Below are 10699 nucleotides of genomic sequence, written 5' to 3'. Positions count from 1 at the left end.
CATCGTGGGACATGTCCGGCACCCTTCCGTTCACAGGCTTGAGCTTCAAGGCAACAGTCTGCCTCATCCAGGGCTCCAGGGTTGGAGCTTCCAGGTTGGGAATTCTGCCTTGCTTTTTTTTTTTTAGCCGAGGAACGTGCTCTCGATTTTTTTTTTTTTTATCTAAAGCCGAGGAACGTGCTTTCGATTCACCCAAAGTGCAAGAAAAAGTGCAAACGTGTTACACTAAAAAAACGTGCACAAAGGATGCGGTCTATCGCAAGCCCTTCTCCGATAGGAGAGAGGCCCCCCAACAAACCTTACCCTTCGCCTCCGGACCAAAAGGTACCTGCGAGGTTCCAGGTTCGATGTTCCTTTTCGCCGAAGCTACTAGGGGACCACAAATGCTCCCGGCATCCCCCTTGGCGTTAGCCAAGGTATCTGCCCGCAGAGCCAATTACGGTAGGTACCCTGCCAAAGCAGGAGTACCCGGGGTGTTTGCAGGGAGGTGCGGAACCTAATGGCCACACACACCTCCCCTAGACCGCCAGGAGGGACACCCAGAAGGGCTACCGCATCCTGACAAATCCTGTGAACACACAACACGCAAAAAGTGACACAGTGAGACAAAAAAGAAATAAATAAGTGAATGTGTGCAGATATACTGCCCGGACATCCGGCCGGATCTATAAAAATTTCTCTGATCCTAGCCAGAAGGCCGTGAATCAAGAGGTGAGTGCCACAAGGTGAAGAGATTATGGTGCCCGTGCTTCAACTCAGTGAGTCTATCCTCCCAGTGAGTTTCGGCACCTCGGGGTCATCACTCCCCGAGGCACAAAAGTACCTCGGCTCTAGACCCTCTCAGCCTCATGGCGAGACCCGGAGGGAACAGGTCATATCGTTTAAATCTGGGTGTATTATGTTTTTTTTTTTTTTGGTCAATTAATATGTGACTTAATGTTATCATTGGTTTTCCTTTGATAAACCGCATCACCCAAACAGGGACTTGAACCCTGGACCCTCAGATTAAAAGTCTGATGCTCTACCAACTGAGCTATCCAGTCTCTGATGGCAGCCTGCGCACTGCAGGCAGATCCAGTGACGCACAGGTGACGTCTTCTCTGATCGAGAGTTGTCCTCTTTCTCTTTTCTTCTCTATCCATCCCAAATCCCAATGATGACTTCTCCCAAATGGGACTTGTCTCTGCAGAGTTTGCTGCCCCTGTGAAAGTTCCACGTGGTAATAGCCCTCTCACTATTAATGCCTCAACTGTGATCCCATTTCTCCTTCACGACACCCCTGCAAAGGAAAGCTGCGGTGGCTGGATGACTATGTCAGGACATGTCTAATCAAAACAACGGTTTATTCAGACCACAAGTGTAATCACGTGATAACTGCATGCCGACTTTTGCAATAATCTTACATTTAAATCTGGGTGTGTTATGTTTTTTTTTTGGTCAATTAATATGTGACTTTATGTTATCATTGGTTTTCCTTTGATAAAACACATCGCTTTAACAGGGACTTGAACCCTGGACCCTCAGATTAAAAATCTGATGCTCTACCGACTGAGCTATCCGGGCTCTGGGACATGTGACTTAGCCCCGAGTCCATGCTTTGGCATGGATGCCACCTTGTTGGCTCCCTGGTTAACACTTGGGTTTAGAAGGATGCTAGGAGCATTGTTGGTCTTTCCTCAGCTATGGCATTGGGAGACTTTGAAACCGGTCCTTTGCAGTTGCCTTTTGGCCCGGAGGCGAAGGGTATAGTTTGTTTGTGGGGGCCTCTCCGACTGTCCAACTTTACTGGTAGTATCACCTGCCAAAATCATGCATGGTGACACCCCAACCTTTGTAAACCACCTTGTTTGCTCCCTGGTTGATACTTGGGTTGGCATCCTTCCAGAGCTATGGCTATGGGGGACTTTGGCTCAGAGGCGAAGGGTATGGTCTTTTTGGGAAGTGGGCCCTCTCCAACTGTCCGACTTTAATGGTAATATCACAGGCTAAGAACATGCATGGTGATGCCTCATCCTTAGTAGACCATTCCTGAATTCTGTTATTAACAACAAAAGTCAGTCTCCTGAAAGACTGTCAAAAATTGCCAGTTCTGACTATATTTCAAGTCATCACAGCAGGGTATTGGTAAAAGTTTTCAATGAGCAATAATCACACCTCGGTAGACCCTCATGGGCCATAATACTGCCACTGCGCAAAGCTAAAGATCTACTGGTGAGGTATAGAGAACCTTCTACAGTGTACTGATTAAGCCCGAGGAGACACCCGGCAGTCAGTAAGTGCAGAGCTTGGAATCCTGGGAGTGGATATGCTAATAGCTCATTTGTTTATTGTAGGTGGCTTGTTGCCCTGGGCAACAAGCCCAGTAATTCTATGAGTTTACTCACACATATATATCTTTATGTGCCTTTTGCTAGTTCGTTTTAAAGTATGCTCATTGTACCATTTGGTTTCTTTGCAAAGGGCATCATCTTTATAGTAGTCAATGGACTACAGGTGACCATACATTTTCAATAACCGTCGGCCGAATGTTCATTTGCCCCACAGGTATCTCTCCCGACATCCCCATACATAAAAACATTGGGCACATCCAAACGTTCATGTGTTCACTATGGAGAGGGGAGGGGTAAGCCACAGTCAGACATTTTGGAAGGATTAACAATTGGGTCGTTACACAGAGGTAAACTACAGGGGATCCCTGTATCTGATTCTGGAATCTGTCACAGGGACTACTGAGTGCAGACTCAGCATTATTCTAACTCAGTGACTCACAGGTGATGTCTTCTCTGATCGAGAGTTGTCCTCTTTCCCTTTTCTTCTCTATCCATCCCAAATCCCAATGATGACTTCTCCCAAATGGGACTTGTCTCTGCAGAGTTTGCTGCCCCTGTGAAAGTTCCACGTGGTAATAGCCCTCTCACTATTAATGCCTCAACTGTGATCCCATTTCTCCTTCACGACACCCCTGCAAAGGAAAGCTGCGGTGGCTGGATGACTATGTCAATCAATATGTGATATTATGTTATCATTGATTTTCCTGATGCTCTACCGACTGAGCTATCCAGGCTCTGGGACATGTGGCTTAGCCCCGAGTCCATGCTTCGGCATGGATGCCGCCTTGTTGGCTCCCTGGTTAACACTTGGGTTTAGATGGATGCTAGGAGCATTGTTGGTCTTTCCTCAGCTATGGCATTGGGAGACTTTGAAACTGGTCCTTTGCTGTTGCCTTTTGGCCCGGAGGCAAAGGGTATAGTTTGTTTGTGGAGGCCTCTCCGACTGTCCAACTTTACTGGTAGTATCACCTGCCAAAAATCATGCATGGTGACACCCCAACCTTTGTAAACCACCTTGTTTGCTCCCTGGTTGATACTTGGGTTGGCATCCTTCCAGAGCTATGGCTATGGGGGACTTTGGCTCAGAGGCGAAGGGTATGGTCTTTTTGGGAAGTGGGCCCTCTCCAACTGTCCGACTTTAATGGTAATATCACAGGCTAAGAACATGCATGGTGATGCATCATCCTTAGTAAACCATTCCTGATTTCTGTTATTAGCAACATGAACTTGGGTTGGCATCCTTCCAGAGCTATGGGGGACTTTGGCTCAGAGGCAAAGGGTATGGTTTTTTCGGGAAGTGGGCACTCTCCAGCTGTCCGACTTTAATGGTAATATCACAGGCTAAGAACATATATGGTGATGCCTCATCCTTAGTAAACCATTCCTGAATTCTGTTATTAACAACAAAAGTCAGTCTCCTGAGAGACTGTCAAAAATTGCCAGTACTGACTATATTTTAAGTCATCACGGCGGGGTATTGGTAAAAGTTTTCAATCAGCAATAACCACGCCTCGGTATAGAAAGAGCTTTATTGTCCGTTCAGTCATTACAAGTCATACAATAAATTGCAATCACACAAAGCATGACAGTACAATACACAGCAAAGGTTCCCTAAGCTATACATCGCACATCATGCTACTCTAACACTCTGCTCAATCCTGTTATAGAAAAGCACAAGAGATCGAACAACAAAACAATACAATCTGTGATCGGGGTAGAGGGTGTGGGCGACTATGTGGGAGTGGGGAGGTGGCGGATCACAGGGCCAAACTGCTGGGCTGTATCTTCAGGGGGACAAGGGAGAAGGAGAGGGGTCTTCACTCCTCTTCTTCCTCAACGGCCGGGCTGTCCAAGATGGAGTAGTCTCTAAGCAGGCTCTTGATGAACCTGCGGCAGTCCCGGACGGACATGTTCTCCCTGTTGATCACGAGGCGGTTCCTTGCAAGCCACACTGCGTCCTTAAAACAGTTCATAAGGCGCTAGGCCTCCTGGATGGCCTCCACGTCGTGGGTCCCAGGGAACAGACCGTAAAGCACCGAATGGTACAATAGGCAGCTCCTGGGTACAGAGTCTCTGAGTTCATGTTGCAGGGCATCCAACAGACCCTGTGCAAAGGGGCACTGCCAAAACACGTGAAAAGATGTTTCCTCCACATAAGGACACCGGGGGCAGTACCGGGTTGTGCACAGGTTGCGGGCATGCATGAACGACCTGAGAGAGAGTCCTCCCTTGACGGCCATCCACGAAAAGTCCTTGTGTCCATTGGTAAGCCGCTTTGAGGCCACATTAGTCCAAACTGTCTCTGCAGTGGCTGCGGGGAGTCCCGGAACCAGCTCGGTCAAGTCCTTAGCTCGGATGAACTTGTAGATTGTATTCGGCTTCCATAGGTCGGGTTTCAGTCCTTCCAGCTGGTGCTCCCTCACAAACCGGACAACATCCCCATAGAACCATGGAGCGTTCCAGTTGTAAGGGATGGAGCTGTCCCGCTTGTCCCAGCCCAGCTGTCTCCAGAGGGGCATGAGAAACAAGCGAGACATGGACCTGCCCGCTGAGTCGGTCTTTTCGACAAGAGTCCGCTGCACGCTGACACATGCAAAGGAGTCCCTCAGCAGAGTGGGGATATCGGATATGCCCTTCCCACCACGCCTCGGTATAGTGATTGAAAGAGCTTTATTGTCTGTTCAGTCATTACAAGTCATACAATAAATTACAGTCACACAAAGCATGACAGTACAATACACAGCAAAGGTTCCCTAAGCTATACATCGCACATCATGCTACTCTAACACTCTGCTCAATCCTGTAATAGAAAAGCACAAGAGATCGAACAACAAAACAATACAATCTGTGATCGGGGTAGGGGTGTGGGCGACTATGTGGGGGGTGGGGAGGGGGCGGATCACAGGGCCAAACTGCTGGGCTATATCTTCAGGGAGACATGGGAGAAGGAGAGGGGTCTTCACTCCTCTTCTTCCTCATCAACGGCCGGGCTGTCCAAGATGGAATAGTCTCTAAGCAGGCTCTTGATGAACCTGCGGCAGTCCCGGACGGACATGTTTTCCCTGTTGATCACGAGGCGGTTCCTGGCAAGCCACACTGCGTCCTTAAAACAGTTCATAAGGCGCCAGGCCTCCTGGATGGCCTCCACGTCGTGGGTCCCAGGGAACAGACCATAAAGCACCGAATGGTACGATAAGCAGCTCCTGGGCACAGAGTCTCTGAGTTCATGTTCCAGGGCGTCCAACAGACCCTGTGCAAAGGGGCACTGCCAAAACACGTGAAAAGATGTTTCCTCCACGTAGGGGCACCGGGGGCAGTGCCGGGTTGTGCACAGGTTGCGGGCATGCATGAATGACCTGAGAGAGAGTCCTCCCTTGACGGCCATCCACGACAAGTCCTTGTGTTCATTGGTAAGTCACTTTGAGGCCACATTAGTCCAAACTGTCTCTGCAGTGGCTGCGGGGAGTCCCGGAACCAGCTCGGTCAAGTCCTTAGCTCGGATGAGCTTGTAGATTGTCTTCGGCTTCCATAGGTCGGGTTTCAGTCCTTCCAGCTGGTGCTCCCTCACAAACCGGACAATATCCCCGTAGAACCAGGGAGTGTTCCAGTTGTAAGGGATGGAGCTGTCCCACTTGTCCCAGCCCAGCTGTCTCCAGAGGGGCATGAGAAACAAGTGAGACATAAACCTGCCCGCTGAGCCAGTCTTTTCAACAAGAGTCCGCTGCACGGTGACACATGCAAAGGAGGCCCTCAGCAGAGTGGGGATGTCGGGTATTCCCTTCCCACCCTTGCGGGGCTCCTTGTACATCACAGTCCTCTTGACTCTGTCCATTTTGCCCCAAATGAAGCAAAACACTGTCCGTGTGATGGCCTTGCAAACGGTGGTATGGGGAGGCCAGGCCTGTGCGGTGTACTGGAGCACAGGCAAAACTTTACTCCGCAGGACAAGCGCCTTGCCTTCAATCGAGAGCTTTCTGGAGCTCCACAGTCCAATCTTAGAGTTCATTTCTCCTAGTCGGTCTTGCCAAGACTTAAGGGCCGCTCCTTCCTTCCCGAACCAGACTCCAAGAATTTGAATGAAGTCCGGCTTAACAGTAAAGGGGAAGGGGGCGGAAGAAGCCAGGTGCCATTCCCCGAAGAGCATGGCCCCCGAAGCTCTGCCGAAGTCCTCGCAGGTCTGGACGAGTGCAGTCACCGAACGCTGGTCAGCACAGAAGACGGTCACGTCGTCCATGTAGAGCGAGTACTTGACCTCGTAGCGATCTGGTCCTGGTGCGGTGATCCCTCTGATCTCTCCATTCTACCGGATAGTCTCAGCGAAGAGCTCTATAACACAAACAAAAAGAAGAGGTGAAAGAGGGCAGCCTTGTCTAACCCCTGAAAGGATGGGAAAGGGGTTAGTCTTCCAGCCATTCACCAACAGCGTGCTGTAAATGTCAAAATACATGACGTTAACAAAAGAGCAAAACATCTTCCCCAGACCCAGCCTGCGCAAAGCCCTGTCCATGAATGCGTGGGAGACAAGGTCGAACGCCTTCTCCTGATCTAAGCTGATCAGGGCGGCGCAGCCACCGCGGTCCTGGATGTAATGGACCGTGTCTCTCACAAGGGCAAGGCTGTCAGCAATCCTGCGACCAGGAATGCCGCAGGTCTGGTCCGGATGGACGATCTGCCCCATGACAGGTTTCAGCCTGTTGGCCAGCACCTTGGCGAGGATCTTGTAGTCCACGTTCAGGAGAGAGATGGGACGCCAGTTTTTCAGGTCACATGTCTCCCCCTTCCGCTTATACAAGATTGTGATCATCCCTTCCCTCAACGACGGAGGCATTCTGCCCCCCACCACAATTTCCTGGTACACCTCCAACAGGTCCGGACAGATCAGGTCACCCAGCGCTACATAGAGCTCGGCCGGGAGACCGTCACTGCCCGGGGTCCTGCCGGGCTTAAAGGATTTAGCGGCAGAGAGCAGCTCCCCCACCGTCAAGGGATCATCCATAGCCGCCGCACCTGCGGGATCAACCACGTTAGTGATACCTGACAGGAACCTCTCGGCGGCTTCGGGGTCGAATGACTTGGGGGCGTAGAGGTTGCCGTAGAAGTCAGAGACAACCCCCACTATCTCCTCCTTGCCCCTCCTCATGTGTCCGGTCTCATCTCGTAGCTCAGTCAGGGGCGTGTGGCCAGCATGGAGCTTCCTGAAAAAGAAAGAGTTACACTTCTCACCCTTCTCCAGGTTCTCCACCTTGGAACGAAAGATGATTCGCTTGGATTCCTCCTCAAAGTGCCTTTTCAAGCTCTTTTTGGTCTCCTCCAGCTCCTCCCTGACGTCCCAGCCACACTGGAGCAGGTCCTGCAGGGACCGCAGCTCGCGCTGCAGTTTCCTGAAGTCCCACTTCTTCGCACACGCCTGTTGTCTGCCTTTTGCCTGAAAGAAACAATGGAACTAGACTTTAACACATTCCCACCAATCGCTGATGCAGTTAAACATTTGTCATTACACCATACAAGGTACGCATTCCTAAGTTCCTCCATGACCTCCCTCTGCTCCAACAGGGCACAATTCAACTTCCAAGAGCCTGGGCCAGGTGGGAATCCATGGCCCAGAGTCCCCCAGAATCGAATGGCCCTGTGGTCAGAGAAGAAGCAGGGGACCATAGAGTACGACACCTTTCTGACTGCTCTCGAAGTGAAGTCTATCCGAGAACGGAGCGAGCCATCGGGGCGGCTCCACGTATAGTTTACGGAGCCGTTCCCGATGGACCCAACAACGTCCTGCAAGGATGCCTCTGTCACCATCTCAATCAGCAGTTCAGACGTCACGTCAAGGTTGGCGGATGTGCCAGAACTGCGCCCGTCCACCTCAATGGGGCAGTTGAAGTCACCACCCAACACTACTGCCCTAGTGGTGGCGAGCTCAGCCCGCAGAGACTGGAGAACCTCCAGTCGGACATCCCTCTCAGGGGAGGCATACACGTTGATGAGCCGCACGGGCTCACCCGCCCAGGAACCGTCTGCGATGAGAAATCTGCCACAGAAGAGCTCCCGGACGGAATCAAGTGCAAAGTTACCTCCCCTGATTAGGATGGCCACCTCTGCAGACCTACTGTTACCCCCAGCAGACCAGTAGGAAGGGCCGTGAGGCCACCGCCTGGCCAGATTGTTGTAAGACCTAGAAGCAGACAAAGCACATTCCTGCAGCATGCAAACATCACACCTCAGAGAATCTAAGAACGTAAGGACAGTCTGAAATCTAAACCTAGCTCTAATACTCCTCACATTAACCCATTCCCGCTATTGGACGTATGCATACGTCCAGGCGAACTACACGTTCGCGCAAATGGACGTATGCATACGTCCAAGCGATCTCCTGCTCTGCCGCGGGCAGCGCAGGAGATCGCGGGTGGGACTCCGGCTGTCAATCACAGCCGGAGTCCCACCGCAGCTGCCGGGGCCGCGATCGCGCCGGTCCCGGCAGCATTAACCCCATAGATGCCGTGATCAGTTCTGATCACGGCATCTATGGTGTTTGCAGGGGGAGCGCTCTCCCACTGCCCATCAACGGCGGCGCCGCGATAAAATAAGGGGGATCGAAGGTGTCCAAGACACCCTCGATCCCCCTTGAAAAGATAGGAATGAGGTGGCAGGGTTGCCACCCCTCCTATCCCTGCTATTGATCGGCGGAGCGACCGACCAATAGCAGACTGGGGGCGGGGGGGGTTAAAGTTTGGTTCCCCCCGCTATGCCCACCCATCGGTGTCCGGGCACAGCGGGGGGAACCGTGTAGTAGCGGCAGCGGCGGTCACTTACCCGGCGGAGGCTGTGATCATGGCGGCGGTGGAGGTGAGTATGGCGCCGCGTGTCCGGGAGTCTGTTGCCTAGCAACATCTGCAGGGCGACAGTTTAGAGAGGGGTCTCTAAACTGTGGCCCTCCAGATGTTGCAAAACTACAACTCCCACCATGCCTTGACAGCTGTTTGCTGTGTTGGCATGCTGGGAGTTGTAGTTTTGCAAGATTTAGAGGGGGTTAAGGATAGAGATCACTGTCAGTGGTCTCTAAACTGTAGCCCTCCAGATGTTACAAAACTACAACTCCCAGCATGCCCAGACAGCAGTTTGCTGTCTTAGCATGCTGAGATTTGTAGTTTTGCAACATCTGGAGGGCCACAGTTTAGAGACCACTGTCAGTGATCTCTAGCCTGAACCCCTCAAAATCTTGCAAAACTACAACTCCCAGCATTCAGGAACAGCAAATGGCTGTCTCGGCATGCTGGGAGTTGTACTTGCGTGCCTCCAGCTGTTGCATAACTACATCTCCCAGCATTCCCTTTGGCAATCAGTACATGCTGAGAGTTGTAGTTCTGCAACAGCTGGAGGCACACTGGTTGGGAAATACCGAGTTAGGTAATAGGTTCTATTACCTAACTCAGTATTTTCCAACCAGTGTGCCTCCAGCTGTTGCAAAACTACAACTCCCAGCATGCACGTTCTGTCAGTGCATGCTGGGAGTTGTAGTTTTGCCCCCCACTCCCATGTGAATGTACAGGTTACATTCACACTGGCGGCGGATTACAGTGAGTTCCCTGCTTCAAGTTTGAGCTGCAGCCGCAGCTCAAACTCCTAGCGGGAGACTCAGTGTAATCCGCCGTCAGTGTGAATGTAACCTAAAAACACTACACTACACTAACATAAAATAAAGAGTAAAACACTACATATACACACGTACACTGCCCCCCCCTTCCCCCCCCAATAAAAATGAAAAACGTATCCTACAGCAGTGTTTCCAAAACGGAGCCTCCAGCTGTTGCAAAACAAAAACTCCCAGCATTTCCGGACAGCCATTGACTGTCCAAGCATGCTGGGAGTTTAGCAACAGCTGGAGGCACCCTGTTTGGGAATCACTGGTGTAGAATACCCCTATGTCCACCCCTATGCAAATCCCTAATTTAGGCCTCAAATGCGCATGGCACTCTCACTTTGGAGCCCTGTTGTATTTCAAGGCAACAGTTTAGGGCCACATATGGGGTATCGCCGTACTCGGGAGAAATTGCCTAACAAATTTTGGGGGGCTTTTTCTCCTTTTACCCCTTATGAAAAGGTAAAGTTGGGGTCTACACCAGCATGTTAGTGTAAAAAAAAAACATTTTTGTACACTAACATACTGGTGTTGCCTCATACTTAAAAATTTCACAAGCGGTAAAAGAAAAAAAGCCTCCAAAATTTGTAACGCAATTTCTCCTGAGTACGGAGATACCCCATATGTGGGTGCAAAGTGCTCTGGGGGCACACAACAAGGCTCAGAAGGGAGAGTGCACCATGTAAATTTGAGGTCTAAATTGGTGATTTGCACAGGGGGGGCTGATTTTACAGCG

General features: G+C 51.0%; 1 non-coding gene and 1 pseudogene across 1 annotated transcript; both read right to left on the bottom strand.

The window, feature by feature from the left end:
• Nucleotides 1-2058: 2058 nt before the first annotated feature.
• On the bottom strand, nt 2059-2199 carry LOC130268114 (U4 spliceosomal RNA). Its single transcript, XR_008843483.1, has one exon. It is a non-coding gene; the product is annotated as a U4 spliceosomal RNA (small nuclear RNA).
• A 1545-nt stretch (nt 2200-3744) lies between these two features.
• LOC130268116 (U4 spliceosomal RNA) lies at nt 3745-3865 on the bottom strand (annotated as a pseudogene).
• Nucleotides 3866-10699: the final 6834 nt, after the last annotated feature.

The sequence above is a fragment of the Hyla sarda genome, chromosome 4 (assembly GCF_029499605.1).
Source record: "Hyla sarda isolate aHylSar1 chromosome 4, aHylSar1.hap1, whole genome shotgun sequence".
Lineage (NCBI taxonomy): Eukaryota > Metazoa > Chordata > Amphibia > Anura > Hylidae > Hyla > Hyla sarda.
This window is presented reverse-complemented; position numbering and strand designations above follow the sequence as displayed.